Here is a 20,023-nt window from a genome sequence, read left to right on the forward strand (position 1 = left end):
TCAATTCCATTCTAGCATCCTTAGGGAAGGTGTTCCAGGACAATTTTCCTGAGTTTTGAATTCGTCCTGATGCAGCCCCTCCTGGGAAACTCCTACTCGTCCTCTGCGTCTCCGAGTGCAGAGACCTCGATGGCAACTGCAGAAAAGAAGGGCTGCGTTGAGTTGTCGAGAAGCAAGAACATAGCCAGCGCCTTGTGTTTGGGAGTCAGCAGCACCTGGACTTTTGCGATTGCTTTCACTGTGCACTGAATGCCAGGACGGCATGTGCACGTTAAATCAACGAGCTGGGCAAGAGCAGTTATCGAAAGATCACGGCCGTCAGAAAGCAGCTTATATATTGCCCTGGAAAGAGCAGTGTTTTTGGAGTGTGCAGTAAAATCGTGTTTCTGGACAAGGAAGGCATAAGTGCGCTGCGCTCCTAAGCTATCTCCCTGCTAAGACACACTGCTAAAGCTTTTCGCTAGGATGCAGTCTAGTGCAGACGCACACTAGGGCTCTCCGGAGCTGTCCGAAGCGAAGCGCCGGTGGCCGGCGTCTTTCGGCTGAAGCAGCGCTTCGGAGCGTACGGCTGTTGTGTGCGCGAAGCAGCCGCTTCTGCTGCTCCGCGAGCCGGACAGAGCGGTAGCTTGTACGAGGGCGAAGAACGAAGCCGCAGAGCACCGGGCTTCTGCGCGCACCCTAAGGACTGCGAGAGGACCGTGGTGGCCGCTCGCCTGCCCCTTCAATTCCATTCTAGCATCCTTATGGAAGGTGATCCAGGACAATTTTCCTGAGTTTTGAATTCGTCCTGATGCAGCCCCTCCTGGGAAACTCCTACTCGTCCTCTGCGTCTCCGAGTGCAGAGACCTCGATGGCAACTGCAGAAAAGAAGGGCTGCGTTGAGTTGTCGAGAAGCAAGAACATAGCCAGCGCCTTGTGTTTGGGAGTCAGCAGCACCTGGACTTTTGCGATTGCCTTCACTGTGCACTGAATGTCGAGATATGTGCACGCTAAAAAACCAAGTTGGGCAAGAGGAGGAAGAGAGCACGGGCATCAGAGAGCATCTGGCATCTTGCCCTGGAAAGGGCAGTGTTTTTGGAGTGTGCAGCAAATCCGTGTTTCTGGACAAGGGAGGCATAAGTGCGCTGCGCTCCTAAGCTATCTCCCTGCTAAGACACACTGCCAAAGCTTTTCGCTATGATGTAGTCCAGTGCAGACGCACACTACGGCTCTCCGGAGCTGTCCGAAGCGAAGCGCCGGTGGCCGGCGTCTTTCGGCTGAAGCAGCGCTTCGGAGCGTACGGCTGTTGTGTGTGCGAAGCAGCCGCTTCTGCTGCTCCGGGAGCCGGAGAGAGCGGTAGCTTGTACGAGGGCGAAGAACGAAGCCGCAGAGCACCGGGCTTCTGCGCGCACCCTAAGGACTGCGAGAGGACTGTGGTGGCCGCTCGCCTGCCCCTTCAATTCCATTCTAGCATCCTTAGGGAAGGTGATCCAGGACAATTTTCCTGAGTTTTGAATTCGTCCTGATGCAGCCCTTCCTGGGAAACTCCTACTCGTCCTCTGCGTCTCCGAGTGCAGAGACCTCGATGGCAACTGCAGAAAAGAAGGGCTGCGTTGAGTTGTCGAGAAGCAAGAACATAGCCAGCGCCTTGTGTTTGGGAGTCAGCAGCACCTGGACTTTTGCGATTGCTTTCACTGTGCACTGAATGCCAGGAAGGCATGTGCACGTTAAATCAACGAGCTGGGCAAGAGCAGTTATCGAAAGATCATGGCCATCAGAAAGCAGCTTATATATTGCCCTGGAAAGAGCAGTGTTTTTGGAGTGTGCAGTAAAATCGTGTTTCTGGACAAGGAAGGCATAAGTGCGCTGCGCTCCTAAGCTATCTCCCTGCGAGACACAGAGCCAAAGCTTTTCGCTATGATGCAGTCTAGTGCAGACGCACACTACGGCTCTCCGGAGCTGTCCGAAGCGAAGCGCCGGTGGCCGGCGTCTTTCGGCTGAAGCAGCGCTTCGGAGCGTACGGCTGTTGTGTGCGCGAAGCAGCCGCTTCTCCTGCTCCGCGAGCCGGACAGAGCGGTAGCTTGTACGAGGGCGAAGAACGAAGCCGCAGAGCACCGGCCTTCTGCGCGCACCCTAAGGACTGCTAGAGAACGGCGGTGGCCGCTCGCCTGCCTCTTCAATTCCCTTCTAGCATCCTTATGGAAGGTGTTCCAGGACAATTTTCCTGAGGTTTGAATTCGTCCTGATGCAGCCCCTCCTGGGAAACTCGTGCTCGTCCTCTGCGTCTCCGAGTGCAGAGAGCTCGATGGTAACTGCAGAAAAGAAGGGCTGCGTTGAGTTGTCGAGAAGCAAGAACATAGCCAGCGCCTTGTGTTTGGGAGTCAGCAGCTGCTGGACATTTGCGATTGCTTTCACTGTGCACTGAATGCCAGGACGGCATGTGCACGTTAAATCAACGAGCTGGGCAAGAGCAGTTATCGAAAGATCACGGCCGTCAGAAAGCAGCTTATATATTGCCCTGGAAAGAGCAGTGTTTTTGGAGTGTGCAGTAAAATCGTGTTTCTGGACAAGGAAGGCATAAGTGCGCTGTGCTCCTAAGCTATCTCCCTGCTAAGACACACTGCCAAAGCTTTTCGCTATGATGTAGTCCAGTGCAGACGCACACTACGGCTCTCCGGAGCTGTCCGAAGCGAAGCGCCGGTGGCCGGCGTCTTTCGGCTGAAGCAGCGCTTCGGAGCGTACGGCTGTTGTGTGTGCGAAGCAGCCGCTTCTGCTGCTCCGGGAGCCGGAGAGAGCGGTAGCTTGTACGAGGGCGAAGAACGAAGCCGCAGAGCACCGGCCTTCTGCGCGCACCCTAAGGACTGCGAGAGGACCGTGGTGGCCGCTCGCCTGCCCCTTCAATTCCATTCTAGCATCCTTAGGGAAGGTGATCCAGGACAATTTTCCTGAGTTTTGAATTCGTCCTGATGCAGCCCCTCCTGGGAAACTCCTACTCGTCCTCTGCGTCTCCGAGTGCAGAGACCTCGATGGCAACTGCAGAAAAGAAGGGCTGCGTTGAGTTGTCGAGAAGCAAGAACATAGCCAGCGCCTTGTGTTTGGGAGTCAGCAGCACCTGGACATTTGCGATTGCTTTCACTGTGCACTGAATGCCAGGACGGCATGTGCACGTTAAATCAACGAGCTGGGCAAGAGCAGTTATCGAAAGATCACGGCCGTCAGAAAGCAGCTTATATATTGCCCTGGAAAGAGCAGTGTTTTTGGAGTGTGCAGTAAAATCGTGTTTCTGGACAAGGAAGGCATAAGTGCGCTGCGCTCCTAAGCTATCTCCCTGCTAAGACACACTGCTAAAGCTTTTCGCTAGGATGCAGTCTAGTGCAGACGCACACTGCGGCTCTCCGGAGCTGTCCGAAGCGAAGCGCCGGTGGCCGGCGGCTTTCGGCTGAAGCAGCGCTTCGGAGCGTACGGCTGTTGTGTGCGCGAAGCAGCCGCTTCTGCTGCTCCGCGAGCCGGACAGAGCGGTAGCTTGTACGAGGGCGAAGAACGAAGCCGCAGAGCACCGGCCTTCTGCGCGCACCCTAAGGACTGCGAGAGGACCGTGGTGGCCGCTTGCCTGCCCCTTCAATTCCATTCTAGCATCCTTAGGGAAGGTGTTCCAGGACAATTTTCCTGAGTTTTGAATTCGTCCTGATGCAGCCCCTCCTGGGAAACTCCTACTCGTCCTCTGCGTCTCCGAGTGCAGAGACCTCGATGGCAACTGCAGAAAAGAAGGGCTGCGTTGAGTTGTCGAGAAGCAAGAACATAGCCAGCGCCTTGTGTTTGGGAGTCAGCAGCACCTGGACTTTTGCGATTGCCTTCACTGTGCACTGAATGTCGAGATATGTGCACGCTAAAAAACCAAGTTGGGCAAGAGGAGGAAGAGAGCACGGGCATCAGAGAGCATCTGGCATCTTGCCCTGGAAAGGGCAGTGTTTTTGGAGTGTGCAGCAAATCCGTGTTTCTGGACAAGGGAGGCATAAGTGCGCTGCGCTCCTAAGCTATCTCCCTGCTAAGACACACTGCCAAAGCTTTTCGCTATGATGTAGTCCAGTGCAGACGCACACTACGGCTCTCCGGAGCTGTCCGAAGCGAAGCGCCGGTGGCCGGCGTCTTTCGGCTGAAGCAGCGCTTCGGAGCGTACGGCTGTTGTGTGTGCGAAGCAGCCGCTTCTGCTGCTCCGGGAGCCGGAGAGAGCGGTAGCTTGTACGAGGGCGAAGAACGAAGCCGCAGAGCACCGGGCTTCTGCGCGCACCCTAAGGACTGCGAGAGGACCGTGGTGGCCGCTCGCCTGCCCCTTCAATTCCATTCTAGCATCCTTAGGGAAGGTGATCCAGGACAATTTTCCTGAGTTTTGAATTCGTCCTGATGCAGCCCCTCCTGGGAAACTCCTACTCGTCCTCTGCGTCTCCGAGTGCAGAGACCTCGATGGCAACTGCAGAAAAGAAGGGCTGCGTTGAGTTGTCGAGAAGCAAGAACATAGCCAGCGCCTTGTGTTTGGGAGTCAGCAGCACCTGGACTTTTGCGATTGCTTTCACTGTGCACTGAATGCCAGGACGGCATGTGCACGTTAAATCAACGAGCTGGGCAAGAGCAGTTATCGAAAGATCATGGCCGTCAGAAAGCAGCTTATATATTGCCCTGGAAAGAGCAGTGTTTTTGGAGTGTGCAGTAAAATCGTGTTTCTGGACAAGGAAGGCATAAGTGCGCTGCGCTCCTAAGCTATCTCCCTGCGAGACACAGAGCCAAAGCTTTTCGCTATGATGCAGTCTAGTGGAGACGCACACTACGGCTCTCCGGAGCTGTCCGAAGCGAAGCGCCGGTGGCCGGCGTCTTTCGGCTGAAGCAGCGCTTCGGAGCGTACGGCTGTTGTGTGCGCGAAGCAGCCGCTTCTCCTGCTCCGCGAGCCGGACAGAGCGGTAGCTTGTACGAGGGCGAAGAACGAAGCCGCAGAGCACCGGCCTTCTGCGCGCACCCTAAGGACTGCTAGAGAACGGCGGTGGCCGCTCGCCTGCCTCTTCAATTCCCTTCTAGCATCCTTATGGAAGGTGTTCCAGGACAATTTTCCTGAGGTTTGAATTCGTCCTGATGCAGCCCCTCCTGGGAAACTCGTGCTCGTCCTCTGCGTCTCCGAGTGCAGAGACCTCGATGGCAACTGCAGAAAAGAAGGGCTGCGTTGAGTTGTCGAGAAGCAAGAACATAGCCAGCGCCTTGTGTTTGGGAGTGAGCAGCACCTGGACTTTTGCGATTGCTTTCACTGTGCACTGAATGCCAGGACGGCATGTGCACGTTAAATCAACGAGCTGGGCAAGAGCAGTTATCGAAAGATCACGGCCGTCAGAAAGCAGCTTATATATTGCCCTGGAAAGAGCAGTGTTTTTGGAGTGTGCAGTAAAATCGTGTTTCTGGACAAGGAAGGCATAAGTGCGCTGCGCTCCTAAGCTATCTCCCTGCTAAGACACACTGCCAAAGCTTTTCGCTATGATGTAGTCCAGTGCAGACGCACACTACGGCTCTCCGGAGCTGTCCGAAGCGAAGCGCCGGTGGCCGGCGTCTTTCGGCTGAAGCAGCGCTTCGGAGCGTACGGCTGTTGTGTGTGCGAAGCAGCCGCTTCTGCTGCTCCGGGAGCCGGAGAGAGCGGTAGCTTGTACGAGGGCGAAGAACGAAGCCGCAGAGCACCGGGCTTCTGCGCGCACCCTAAGGACTGCGAGAGGACCGTGGTGGCCGCTCGCCTGCCCCTTCAATTCCATTCTAGCATCCTTAGGGAAGGTGATCCAGGACAATTTTCCTGAGTTTTGAATTCGTCCTGATGCAGCCCCTCCTGGGAAACTCCTACTCGTCCTCTGCGTCTCCGAGTGCAGAGACCTCGATGGCAACTGCAGAAAAGAAGGGCTGCGTTGAGTTGTCGAGAAGCAAGAACATAGCCAGCGCCTTGTGTTTGGGAGTCAGCAGCACCTGGACATTTGCGATTGCTTTCACTGTGCACTGAATGCCAGGACGGCATGTGCACGTTAAATCAACGAGCTGGGCAAGAGCAGTTATCGAAAGATCACGGCCGTCAGAAAGCAGCTTATATATTGCCCTGGAAAGAGCAGTGTTTTTGGAGTGTGCAGTAAAATCGTGTTTCTGGACAAGGAAGGCATAAGTGCGCTGCGCTCCTAAGCTATCTCCCTGCTAAGACACACTGCTAAAGCTTTTCGCTAGGATGCAGTCTAGTGCAGACGCACACTGCGGCTCTCCGGAGCTGTCCGAAGCGAAGCGCCGGTGGCCGGCGTCTTTCGGCTGAAGCAGCGCTTCGGAGCGTACGGCTGTTGTGTGCGCGAAGCAGCCGCTTCTGCTGCTCCGCGAGCCGGACAGAGCGGTAGCTTGTACGAGGGCGAAGAACGAAGCCGCAGAGCACCGGGCTTCTGCGCGCACCCTAAGGACTGCGAGAGGACCGTGGTGGCCGCTCGCCTGCCCCTTCAATTCCATTCTAGCATCCTTAGGGAAGGTGATCCAGGACAATTTTCCTGAGTTTTGAATTCGTCCTGATGCAGCCCCTCCTGGGAAACTCCTACTCGTCCTCTGCGTCTCCGAGTGCAGAGACCTCGATGGCAACTGCAGAAAAGAAGGGCTGCGTTGAGTTGTCGAGAAGCAAGAACATAGCCAGCGCCTTGTGTTTGGGAGTCAGCAGCTGCTGGACTTTTGCGATTGCTTTCACTGTGCACTGAATGCCAGGACGGCATGTGCACGTTAAAACAACGAGCTGGGCAAGAGCAGGAAGGGAGCACGGGCATCATAGAGCATCTGGCATCTTGCCCTGGAAAGAGCAGTGTTTTTGGAGTGTGCAGTAAAATCGTGTTTCTGGACAAGGAAGGCATAAGTGCGCTGCGCTCCTAAGCTATCTCCCTGCTAAGACACACTGCTAAAGCTTTTCGCTAGGATGCAGTCTAGTGCAGACGCACACTGCGGCTCTCCGGAGCTGTCCGAAGCGAAGCGCCGGTGGCCGGCGGCTTTCGGCTGAAGCAGCGCTTCGGAGCGTACGGCTGTTGTGTGCGCGAAGCAGCCGCTTCTGCTGCTCCGCGAGCCGGACAGAGCGGTAGCTTGTACGACGGCGAAGAACGAAGCCGCAGAGCACCGGCCTTCTGCGCGCACCCTAAGGACTGCGAGAGGACCGTGGTGGCCGCTCGCCTGCCCCTTCAATTCCATTCTAGCATCCTTAGGGAAGGTGTTCCAGGACAATTTTCCTGAGTTTTGAATTCGTCCTGATGCAGCCCCTCCTGGGAAACTCCTACTTGTCCTCTGCGTCTCCGAGTGCAGAGACCTCGATGGCAACAGCAGAGAAGAAGGGCTGCGTTGAGTTGTCGAGAAGCAAGAACATAGCCAGCGCCTTGTGTTTGGGAGTCAGCAGCACCTGGACTTTTGCGATTGCCTTCACTGTGCACTGAATGTCGAGATATGTGCACGCTAAAAAACCAAGTTGGGCAAGAGGAGGAAGAGAGCACGGGCATCAGAGAGCATCTGGCATCTTGCCCTGGAAAGGGCAGTGTTTTTGGAGTGTGCAGCAAATCCGTGTTTCTGGACAAGGGAGGCATAAGTGCGCTGCGCTCCTAAGCTATCTCCCTGCTAAGACACACTGCCAAAGCTTTTCGCTATGATGTAGTCCAGTGCAGACGCACACTACGGCTCTCCGGAGCTGTCCGAAGCCAAGCGCCGGTCGCCGGCGTCTTTCGGCTGAAGCAGCGCTTCGGAGCGTACGGCTGTTGTGTGTGCGAAGCAGCCGCTTCTGCTGCTCCGGGAGCCGGAGAGAGCGGTAGCTTGTACGAGGGCGAAGAACGAAGCCGCAGAGCACCGGGCTTCTGCGCGCACCCTAAGGACTGCGAGAGGACCGTGGTGGCCGCTCGCCTGCCCCTTCAATTCCATTCTAGCATCCTTAGGGAAGGTGATCCAGGACAATTTTCCTGAGTTTTGAATTCGTCCTGATGCAGCCCCTCCTGGGAAACTCCTACTCGTCCTCTGCGTCTCCGAGTGCAGAGACCTCGATGGCAACTGCAGAAAAGAAGGGCTGCGTTGAGTTGTCGAGAAGCAAGAACATAGCCAGCGCCTTGTGTTTGGGAGTCAGCAGCACCTGGACATTTGCGATTGCTTTCACTGTGCACTGAATGCCAGGACGGCATGTGCACGTTAAATCAACGAGCTGGGCAAGAGCAGTTATCGAAAGATCACGGCCGTCAGAAAGCAGCTTATATATTGCCCTGGAAAGAGCAGTGTTTTTGGAGTGTGCAGTAAAATCGTGTTTCTGGACAAGGAAGGCATAAGTGCGCTGCGCTCCTAAGCTATCTCCCTGCTAAGACACACTGCTAAAGCTTTTCGCTGTGATGCAGTCTAGTGCAGACGCACACTGCGGCTCTCCGGAGCTGTCCGAAGCGAAGCGCCGGTGGCCGGCGGCTTTCGGCTGAAGCAGCGCTTCGGAGCGTACGGCTGTTGTGTGCGCGAAGCAGCCGCTTCTGCTGCTCCGCGAGCCGGACAGAGCGGTAGCTTGTACGACGGCGAAGAACGAAGCCGCAGAGCACCGGCCTTCTGCGCGCACCCTAAGGACTGCGAGAGGACCATGGTGGCCGCTTGCCTGCCCCTTCAATTCCATTCTAGCATCCTTAGGGAAGGTGTTCCAGGACAATTTTCCTGAGTTTTGAATTCGTCCTGATGCAGCCCCTCCTGGGAAACTCCTACTCGTCCTCTGCGTCTCCGAGTGCAGAGACCTCGATGGCAACTGCAGAAAAGAAGGGCTGCGTTGAGTTGTCGAGAAGCAAGAACATAGCCAGCGCCTTGTGTTTGGGAGTCAGCAGCACCTGGACTTTTGCGATTGCCTTCACTGTGCACTGAATGTCGAGATATGTGCACGCTAAAAAACCAAGTTGGGCAAGAGGAGGAAGAGAGCACGGGCATCAGAGAGCATCTGGCATCTTGCCCTGGAAAGGGCAGTGTTTTTGGAGTGTGCAGCAAATCCGTGTTTCTGGACAAGGGAGGCATAAGTGCGCTGCGCTCCTAAGCTATCTCCCTGCTAAGACACACTGCCAAAGCTTTTCGCTATGATGTAGTCCAGTGCAGACGCACACTACGGCTCTCCGGAGCTGTCCGAAGCGAAGCGCCGGTGGCCGGCGTCTTTCGGCTGAAGCAGCGCTTCGGAGCGTACGGCTGTTGTGTGTGCGAAGCAGCCGCTTCTGCTGCTCCGGGAGCCGGAGAGAGCGGTAGCTTGTACGAGGGCGAAGAACGAAGCCGCAGAGCACCGGGCTTCTGCGCGCACCCTAAGGACTGCGAGAGGACTGTGGTGGCCGCTCGCCTGCCCCTTCAATTCCATTCTAGCATCCTTAGGGAAGGTGATCCAGGACAATTTTCCTGAGTTTTGAATTCGTCCTGATGCAGCCCCTCCTGGGAAACTCCTACTCGTCCTCTGCGTCTCCGAGTGCAGAGACCTCGATGGCAACTGCAGAAAAGAAGGGCTGCGTTGAGTTGTCGAGAAGCAAGAACATAGCCAGCGCCTTGTGTTTGGGAGTCAGCAGCACCTGGACTTTTGCGATTGCTTTCACTGTGCACTGAATGCCAGGACGGCATGTGCACGTTAAATCAACGAGCTGGGCAAGAGCAGTTATCGAAAGATCATGGCCGTCAGAAAGCAGCTTATATATTGCCCTGGAAAGAGCAGTGTTTTTGGAGTGTGCAGTAAAATCGTGTTTCTGGACAAGGAAGGCATAAGTGCGCTGCGCTCCTAAGCTATCTCCCTGCGAGACACAGAGCCAAAGCTTTTCGCTATGATGCAGTCTAGTGCAGACGCACACTACGGCTCTCCGGAGCTGTCCGAAGCGAAGCGCCGGTGGCCGGCGTCTTTCGGCTGAAGCAGCGCTTCGGAGCGTACGGCTGTTGTGTGCGCGAAGCAGCCGCTTCTCCTGCTCCGCGAGCCGGACAGAGCGGTAGCTTGTACGAGGGCGAAGAACGAAGCCGCAGAGCACCGGCCTTCTGCGCGCACCCTAAGGACTGCTAGAGAACGGCGGTGGCCGCTCGCCTGCCTCTTCAATTCCCTTCTAGCATCCTTATGGAAGGTGTTCCAGGACAATTTTCCTGAGGTTTGAATTCGTCCTGATGCAGCCCCTCCTGGGAAACTCGTGCTCGTCCTCTGCGTCTCCGAGTGCAGAGACCTCGATGGCAACTGCAGAAAAGAAGGGCTGCGTTGAGTTGTCGAGAAGCAAGAACATAGCCAGCGCCTTGTGTTTGGGAGTCAGCAGCACCTGGACTTTTGCGATTGCTTTCACTGTGCACTGAATGCCAGGACGGCATGTGCACGTTAAATCAACGAGCTGGGCAAGAGCAGTTATCGAAAGATCACGGCCGTCAGAAAGCAGCTTATATATTGCCCTGGAAAGAGCAGTGTTTTTGGAGTGTGCAGTAAAATCGTGTTTCTGGACAAGGAAGGCATAAGTGCGCTGCGCTCCTAAGCTATCTCCCTGCTAAGACACACTGCCAAAGCTTTTCGCTATGATGTAGTCCAGTGCAGACGCACACTACGGCTCTCCGGAGCTGTCCGAAGCGAAGCGCCGGTGGCCGGCGTCTTTCGGCTGAAGCAGCGCTTCGGAGCGTACGGCTGTTGTGTGTGCGAAGCAGCCGCTTCTGCTGCTCCGGGAGCCGGAGAGAGCGGTAGCTTGTACGAGGGCGAAGAACGAAGCCGCAGAGCACCGGGCTTCTGCGCGCACCCTAAGGACTGCGAGAGGACCGTGGTGGCCGCTCGCCTGCCCCTTCAATTCCATTCTAGCATCCTTAGGGAAGGTGATCCAGGACAATTTTCCTGAGTTTTGAATTCGTCCTGATGCAGCCCCTCCTGGGAAACTCGTTCTCGTCCTCTGCGTCTCCGAGTGCAGAGACCTCGATGGCAACTGCAGAAAAGAAGGGCTGCGTTGAGTTGTCGAGAAGCAAGAACATAGCCAGCGCCTTGTGTTTGGGAGTCAGCAGCACCTGGACATTTGCGATTGCTTTCACTGTGCACTGAATGCCAGGACGGCATGTGCACGTTAAATCAACGAGCTGGGCAAGAGCAGTTATCGAAAGATCACGGCCGTCAGAAAGCAGCTTATATATTGCCCTGGAAAGAGCAGTGTTTTTGGAGTGTGCAGTAAAATCGTGTTTCTGGACAAGGAAGGCATAAGTGCGCTGCGCTCCTAAGCTATCTCCCTGCTAAGACACACTGCTAAAGCTTTTCGCTAGGATGCAGTCTAGTGCAGACGCACACTGCGGCTCTCCGGAGCTGTCCGAAGCGAAGCGCCGGTGGCCGGCGTCTTTCGGCTGAAGCAGCGCTTCGGAGCGTACGGCTGTTGTGTGCGCGAAGCAGCCGCTTCTGCTGCTCCGCGAGCCGGACAGAGCGGTAGCTTGTACGAGGGCGAAGAACGAAGCCGCAGAGCACCGGGCTTCTGCGCGCACCCTAAGGACTGCGAGAGGACCGTGGTGGCCGCTCGCCTGCCCCTTCAATTCCATTCTAGCATCCTTAGGGAAGGTGATCCAGGACAATTTTCCTGAGTTTTGAATTCGTCCTGATGCAGCCCCTCCTGGGAAACTCCTACTCGTCCTCTGCGTCTCCGAGTGCAGAGACCTCGATGGCAACTGCAGAAAAGAAGGGCTGCGTTGAGTTGTCGAGAAGCAAGAACATAGCCAGCGCCTTGTGTTTGGGAGTCAGCAGCTGCTGGACTTTTGCGATTGCTTTCACTGTGCACTGAATGCCAGGACGGCATGTGCACGTTAAAACAACGAGCTGGGCAAGAGCAGGAAGGGAGCACGGGCATCATAGAGCATCTGGCATCTTGCCCTGGAAAGAGCAGTGTTTTTGGAGTGTGCAGTAAAATCGTGTTTCTGGACAAGGAAGGCATAAGTGCGCTGCGCTCCTAAGCTATCTCCCTGCTAAGACACACTGCTAAAGCTTTTCGCTAGGATGCAGTCTAGTGCAGACGCACACTGCGGCTCTCCGGAGCTGTCCGAAGCGAAGCGCCGGTGGCCGGCGGCTTTCGGCTGAAGCAGCGCTTCGGAGCGTACGGCTGTTGTGTGCGCGAAGCAGCCGCTTCTGCTGCTCCGCGAGCCGGACAGAGCGGTAGCTTGTACGAGGGCGAAGAACGAAGCCGCAGAGCACCGGGCTTCTGCGCGCACCCTAAGGACTGCGAGAGGACCGTGGTGGCCGCTCGCCTGCCCCTTCAATTCCATTCTAGCATCCTTAGGGAAGGTGTTCCAGGACAATTTTCCTGAGTTTTGAATTCGTCCTGATGCAGCCCCTCCTGGGAAACTCCTACTTGTCCTCTGCGTCTCCGAGTGCAGAGACCTCGATGGCAACTGCAGAAAAGAAGGGCTGCGTTGAGTTGTCGAGAAGCAAGAACATAGCCAGTGCCTTGTGTTTGGGAGTCAGCAGCACCTGGACTTTTGCGATTGCCTTCACTGTGCACTGAATGTCGAGATATGTGCACGCTAAAAAACCAAGTTGGGCAAGAGGAGGAAGAGAGCACGGGCATCAGAGAGCATCTGGCATCTTGCCCTGGAAAGGGCAGTGTTTTTGGAGTGTGCAGCAAATCCGTGTTTCTGGACAAGGGAGGCATAAGTGCGCTGCGCTCCTAAGCTATCTCCCTGCTAAGACACACTGCCAAAGCTTTTCGCTATGATGTAGTCCAGTGCAGACGCACACTACGGCTCTCCGGAGCTGTCCGAAGCCAAGCGCCGGTCGCCGGCGTCTTTCGGCTGAAGCAGCGCTTCGGAGCGTACGGCTGTTGTGTGTGCGAAGCAGCCACTTCTGCTGCTCCGCGAGCCGGAGAGAGCGGTAGCTTGTACGAGGGCGAAGAACGAAGCCGCAGAGCACCGGCCTTCTGCGCGCACCCTAAGGACTGCGAGAGGACCGTGGTGGCCGCTCGCCTGCCCCTTCAATTCCATTCTAGCATCCTTAGGGAAGGTGTTCCAGGACAATTTTCCTGAGTTTTGAATTCGTCCTGATGCAGCCCCTCCTGGGAAACTCCTACTCGTCCTCTGCGTCTCCGAGTGCAGAGACCTCGATGGCAACTGCAGAAAAGAAGGGCTGCGTTGAGTTGTCGAGAAGCAAGAACATAGCCAGCGCCTTGTGTTTGGGAGTCAGCAGCACCTGGACTTTTGCGATTGCTTTCACTGTGCACTGAATGCCAGGACGGCATGTGCACGTTAAATCAACGAGCTGGGCAAGAGCAGTTATCGAAAGATCACGGCCGTCAGAAAGCAGCTTATATATTGCCCTGGAAAGAGCAGTGTTTTTGGAGTGTGCAGTAAAATCGTGTTTCTGGACAAGGAAGGCATAAGTGCGCTGCGCTCCTAAGCTATCTCCCTGTGAGACACAGAGCCAAAGCTTTTCGCTATGATGCAGTCTAGTGCAGACGCACACTACGGCTCTCCGGAGCTGTCCGAAGCGAAGCGCCGGTGGCCGGCGTCTTTCGGCTGAAGCAGCGCTTCGGAGCGTACGGCTGTTGTGTGCGCGAAGCAGCTGCTTCTCCTGCTCCGCGAGCCGGACAGAGCGGTAGCTTGTACGAGGGCGAAGAACGAAGCCGCAGAGCACCGGCCTTCTGCGCGCACCCTAAGGACTGCTAGAGAACGGCGGTGGCCGCTCGCCTGCCTCTTCAATTCCCTTCTAGCATCCTTATGGAAGGTGTTCCAGGACAATTTTCCTGAGTTTTGAATTCGTCCTGATGCAGCCCCTCCTGGGAAACTCGTGCTCGTCCTCTGCGTCTCCGAGTGCAGAGACCTCGATGGCAACTGCAGAAAAGAAGGGCTGCGTTGAGTTGTCGAGAAGCAAGAACATAGCCAGCGCCTTGTGTTTGGGAGTCAGCAGCACCTGGACTTTTGCGATTGCTTTCACTGTGCACTGAATGCCAGGACGGCATGTGCACGTTAAATCAACGAGCTGGGCAAGAGCAGTTATCGAAAGATCACGGCCGTCAGAAAGCAGCTTATATATTGCCCTGGAAAGAGCAGTGTTTTTGGAGTGTGCAGTAAAATCGTGTTTCTGGACAAGGAAGGCATAAGTGCGCTGCGCTCCTAAGCTATCTCCCTGCTAAGACACACTGCCAAAGCTTTTCGCTATGATGTAGTCCAGTGCAGACGCACACTACGGCTCTCCGGAGCTGTCCGAAGCGAAGCGCCGGTGGCCGGCGTCTTTCGGCTGAAGCAGCGCTTCGGAGCGTACGGCTGTTGTGTGTGCGAAGCAGCCGCTTCTGCTGCTCCGGGAGCCGGAGAGAGCGGTAGCTTGTACGAGGGCGAAGAACGAAGCCGCAGAGCACCGGGCTTCTGCGCGCACCCTAAGGACTGCGAGAGGACCGTGGTGGCCGCTCGCCTGCCCCTTCAATTCCATTCTAGCATCCTTAGGGAAGGTGATCCAGGACAATTTTCCTGAGTTTTGAATTCGTCCTGATGCAGCCCCTCCTGGGAAACTCCTACTCGTCCTCTGCGTCTCCGAGTGCAGAGACCTCGATGGCAACTGCAGAAAAGAAGGGCTGCGTTGAGTTGTCGAGAAGCAAGAACATAGCCAGCGCCTTGTGTTTGGGAGTCAGCAGCACCTGGACATTTGCGATTGCTTTCACTGTGCACTGAATGCCAGGACGGCATGTGCACGTTAAATCAACGAGCTGGGCAAGAGCAGTTATCGAAAGATCACGGCCGTCAGAAAGCAGCTTATATATTGCCCTGGAAAGAGCAGTGTTTTTGGAGTGTGCAGTAAAATCGTGTTTCTGGACAAGGAAGGCATAAGTGCGCTGCGCTCCTAAGCTATCTCCCTGCTAAGACACACTGCTAAAGCTTTTCGCTAGGATGCAGTCTAGTGCAGACGCACACTGCGGCTCTCCGGAGCTGTCCGAAGCGAAGCGCCGGTGGCCGGCGTCTTTCGGCTGAAGCAGCGCTTCGGAGCGTACGGCTGTTGTGTGCGCGAAGCAGCCGCTTCTGCTGCTCCGCGAGCCGGACAGAGCGGTAGCTTGTACGAGGGCGAAGAACGAAGCCGCAGAGCACCGGGCTTCTGCGCGCACCCTAAGGACTGCGAGAGGACCGTGGTGGCCGCTCGCCTGCCCCTTCAATTCCATTCTAGCATCCTTAGGGAAGGTGATCCAGGACAATTTTCCTGAGTTTTGAATTCGTCCTGATGCAGCCCCTCCTGGGAAACTCCTACTCGTCCTCTGCGTCTCCGAGTGCAGAGACCTCGATGGCAACTGCAGAAAAGAAGGGCTGCGTTGAGTTGTCGAGAAGCAAGAACATAGCCAGCGCCTTGTGTTTGGGAGTCAGCAGCTGCTGGACTTTTGCGATTGCTTTCACTGTGCACTGAAAGCCAGGACGGCATGTGCACGTTAAAACAACGAGCTGGGCAAGAGCAGGAAGGGAGCACGGGCATCATAGAGCATCTGGCATCTTGCCCTGGAAAGAGCAGTGTTTTTGGAGTGTGCAGTAAAATCGTGTTTCTGGACAAGGAAGGCATAAGTGCGCTGCGCTCCTAAGCTATCTCCCTGCTAAGACACACTGCTAAAGCTTTTCGCTAGGATGCAGTCTAGTGCAGACGCACACTGCGGCTCTCCGGAGCTGTCCGAAGCGAAGCGCCGGTGGCCGGCGGCTTTCGGCTGAAGCAGCGCTTCGGAGCGTACGGCTGTTGTGTGCGCGAAGCAGCCGCTTCTGCTGCTCCGCGAGCCGGACAGAGCGGTAGCTTGTACGACGGCGAAGAACGAAGCCGCAGAGCACCGGCCTTCTGCGCGCACCCTAAGGACTGCGAGAGGACCGTGGTGGCCGCTCGCCTGCCCCTTCAATTCCATTCTAGCATCCTTATGGAAGGTGTTCCAGGACAATTTTCCTGAGTTTTGAATTCGTCCTGATGCAGCCCCTCCTGGGAAACTCCTACTTGTCCTCTGCGTCTCCGAGTGCAGAGACCTCGATGGCAACTGCAGAAAAGAAGGGCTGCGTTGAGTTGTCGAGAAGCAAGAACATAGCCAGCGCCTTGTGTTTGGGAGTCAGCAGCACCTGGACTTTTGCGATTGCCTTCACTGTGCACTGAATGTCGAGATATGTGCACGCTAAAAAACCAAGTTGGGCAAGAGGAGGAAGAGAGCACGGGCATCAGAGAGCATCTGGCATCTTGCCCTGGAAAGGGCAGTGTTTTTGGAGTGTGCAGCAAATCCGTGTTTCTGGACAAGGGAGGCATAAGTGCGCTGCGCTCCTAAGCTATCTCCCTGCTAAGACACACTGCCAAAGCTTTTCGCTATGATGTAGTCCAGTGCAGACGCACACTACGGCTCTCCGGAGCTGTCCGAAGCCAAGCGCCGGTGGCCGGCGTCTTTCGGCTGAAGCAGCGCTTCGGAGCGTACGGCTGTTGTGTGTGCGAAGCAGCCGCTTCTGCTGCTCCGGGAGCCGGAGAGAGCGGTAGCTTGTACGAGGGCGAAGAACGAAGCCGCAGAGCACCGGCCTTCTGCGCGCACCCTAAGGACTGCGAGAGGACCGTGGTGGCCGCTCGCCTGCCCCTTCAATTCCATTCTAGCATCCTTAGGGAAGGTGATCCAGGACAATTTTCCTGAGTTTTGAATTCGTCCTGATGCAGCCCCTCCTGGGAAACTCGTTCTCGTCCTCTGCGTCTCCGAGTGCAGAGACCTCGATGGCAACTGCAGAAAAGAAGGGCTGCGTTGAGTTGTCGAGAAGCAAGAACATAGCCAGCGCCTTGTGTTTGGGAGTCAGCAGCACCTGGACTTTTGCGATTGCTTTCACTGTGCACTGAATGCCAGGACGGCATGTGCACGTTAAATCAACGAGCTGGGCAAGAGCAGTTATCGAAAGATCACGGCCGTCAGAAAGCAGCTTATATATTGCCCTGGAAAGAGCAGTGTTTTTGGAGTGTGCAGTAAAATCGTGTTTCTGGACAAGGAAGGCATAAGTGCGCTGCGCTCCTAAGCTATCTCCCTGCGAGACACAGAGCCAAAGCTTTTCGCTATGATGCAGTCTAGTGCAGACGGACACTACGGCTCTCCGGAGCTGTCCGAAGCCAAGCGCCGGTCGCCGGCGTCTTTCGGCTGAAGCAGCGCTTCGGAGCGTACGGCTGTTGTGTGCGCGAAGCAGCCGCTTCTCCTGCTCCGCGAGCCGGACAGAGCGGTAGCTTGTACGAGGGCGAAGAACGAAGCCGCAGAGCACCGGCCTTCTGCGCGCACCCTAAGGACTGCTAGAGAACGGCGGTGGCCGCTCGCCTGCCTCTTCAATTCCCTTCTAGCATCCTTATGGAAGGTGTTCCAGGACAATTTTCCTGAGTTTTGAATTCGTCCTGATGCAGCCCCTCCTGGGAAACTCGTGCTCGTCCTCTGCGTCTCCGAGTGCAGAGACCTCGATGGCAACTGCAGAAAAGAAGGGCTGCGTTGAGTTGTCGAGAAGCAAGAACATAGCCAGCGCCTTGTGTTTGGGAGTCAGCAGCACCTGGACATTTGCGATTGCTTTCACTGTGCACTGAATGCCAGGACGGCATGTGCACGTTAAATCAACGAGCTGGGCAAGAGCAGTTATCGAAAGATCACGGCCGTCAGAAAGCAGCTTATATATTGCCCTGGAAAGAGCAGTGTTTTTGGAGTGTGCAGTAAAATCGTGTTTCTGGACAAGGAAGGCATAAGTGCGCTGCGCTCCTAAGCTATCTCCCTGCTAAGACACACTGCCAAAGCTTTTCGCTATGATGTAGTCCAGTGCAGACGCACACTACGGCTCTCCGGAGCTGTCCGAAGCGAAGCGCCGGTCGCCGGCGTCTTTCGGCTGAAGCAGCGCTTCGGAGCGTACGGCTGTTGTGTGTGCGAAGCAGCCGCTTCTGCTGCTCCGGGAGCCGGAGAGAGCGGTAGCTTGTACGAGGGCGAAGAACGAAGCCGCAGAGCACCGGCCTTCTGCGCGCACCCTAAGGACTGCGAGAGGACAGTGGTGTCCGCTCGCCTGCCCCTTCAATTCCATTCTAGCATCCTTAGGGAAGGTGATCCAGGACAATTTTCCTGAGTTTTGAATTCGTCCTGATGCAGCCCCTCCTGGGAAACTCCTACTCGTCCTCTGCGTCTCCGAGTGCAGAGACCTCGATGGCAACTGCAGAAAAGAAGGGCTGCGTTGAGTTGTCGAGAAGCAAGAACATAGCCAGCGCCTTGTGTTTGGGAGTCAGCAGCACCTGGACATTTGCGATTGCTTTCACTGTGCACTGAATGCCAGGACGGCATGTGCACGTTAAATCAACGAGCTGGGCAAGAGCAGTTATCGAAAGATCACGGCCGTCAGAAAGCAGCTTATATATTGCCCTGGAAAGAGCAGTGTTTTTGGAGTGTGCAGTAAAATCGTGTTTCTGGACAAGGAAGGCATAAGTGCGCTGCGCTCCTAAGCTATCTCCCTGCTAAGACACACTGCCAAAGCTTTTCGCTATGATGTAGTCCAGTGCAGACGCACACTACGGCTCTCCGGAGCTGTCCGAAGCGAAGCGCCGGTGGCCGGCGTCTTTCGGCTGAAGCAGCGCTTCGGAGCGTACGGCTGTTGTGTGTGCGAAGCAGCCGCTTCTGCTGCTCCGGGAGCCGGAGAGAGCGGTAGCTTGTACGAGGGCGAAGAACGAAGCCGCAGAGCACCGGGCTTCTGCGCGCACCCTAAGGACTGCGAGAGGACCGTGGTGGCCGCTCGCCTGCCCCTTCAATTCCATTCTAGCATCCTTAGGGAAGGTGATCCAGGACAATTTTCCTGAGTTTTGAATTCGTCCTGATGCAGCCCCTCCTGGGAAACTCCTACTCGTCCTCTGCGTCTCCGAGTGCAGAGACCTCGATGGCAACTGCAGAAAAGAAGGGCTGCGTTGAGTTGTCGAGAAGCAAGAACATAGCCAGCGCCTTGTGTTTGGGAGTCAGCAGCACCTGGACATTTGCGATTGCTTTCACTGTGCACTGAATGCCAGGACGGCATGTGCACGTTAAATCAACGAGCTGGGCAAGAGCAGTTATCGAAAGATCACGGCCGTCAGAAAGCAGCTTATATATTGCCCTGGAAAGAGCAGTGTTTTTGGAGTGTGCAGTAAAATCGTGTTTCTGGACAAGGAAGGCATAAGTGCGCTGCGCTCCTAAGCTATCTCCCTGCTAAGACACACTGCTAAAGCTTTTCGCTAGGATGCAGTCTAGTGCAGACGCACACTGCGGCTCTCCGGAGCTGTCCGAAGCGAAGCGCCGGTGGCCGGCGTCTTTCGGCTGAAGCAGCGCTTCGGAGCGTACGGCTGTTGTGTGCGCGAAGCAGCCGCTTCTGCTGCTCCGCGAGCCGGACAGAGCGGTAGCTTGTACGAGGGCGAAGAACGAAGCCGCAGAGCACCGGGCTTCTGCGCGCACCCTAAGGACTGCGAGAGGACCGTGGTGGCCGCTCGCCTGCCCCTTCAATTCCATTCTAGCATCCTTAGGGAAGGTGATCCAGGACAATTTTCCTGAGTTTTGAATTCGTCCTGATGCAGCCCCTCCTGGGAAACTCCTACTCGTCCTCTGCGTCTCCGAGTGCAGAGACCTCGATGGCAACTGCAGAAAAGAAGGGCTGCGTTGAGTTGTCGAGAAGCAAGAACATAGCCAGCGCCTTGTGTTTGGGAGTCAGCAGCTGCTGGACTTTTGCGATTGCTTTCACTGTGCACTGAAAGCCAGGACGGCATGTGCACGTTAAAACAACGAGCTGGGCAAGAGCAGGAAGGGAGCACGGGCATCATAGAGCATCTGGCATCTTGCCCTGGAAAGAGCAGTGTTTTTGGAGTGTGCAGTAAAATCGTGTTTCTGGACAAGGAAGGCATAAGTGCGCTGCGCTCCTAAGCTATCTCCCTGCTAAGACACACTGCTAAAGCTTTTCGCTAGGATGCAGTCTAGTGCAGACGCACACTGCGGCTCTCCGGAGCTGTCCGAAGCGAAGCGCCGGTGGCCGGCGGCTTTCGGCTGAAGCAGCGCTTCGGAGCGTACGGCTGTTGTGTGCGCGAAGCAGCCGCTTCTGCTGCTCCGCGAGCCGGACAGAG

This window comes from Lonchura striata, chromosome 10, assembly GCF_046129695.1.
Source record: "Lonchura striata isolate bLonStr1 chromosome 10, bLonStr1.mat, whole genome shotgun sequence".
NCBI classification, from domain to species: Eukaryota; Metazoa; Chordata; class Aves; order Passeriformes; family Estrildidae; genus Lonchura; species Lonchura striata.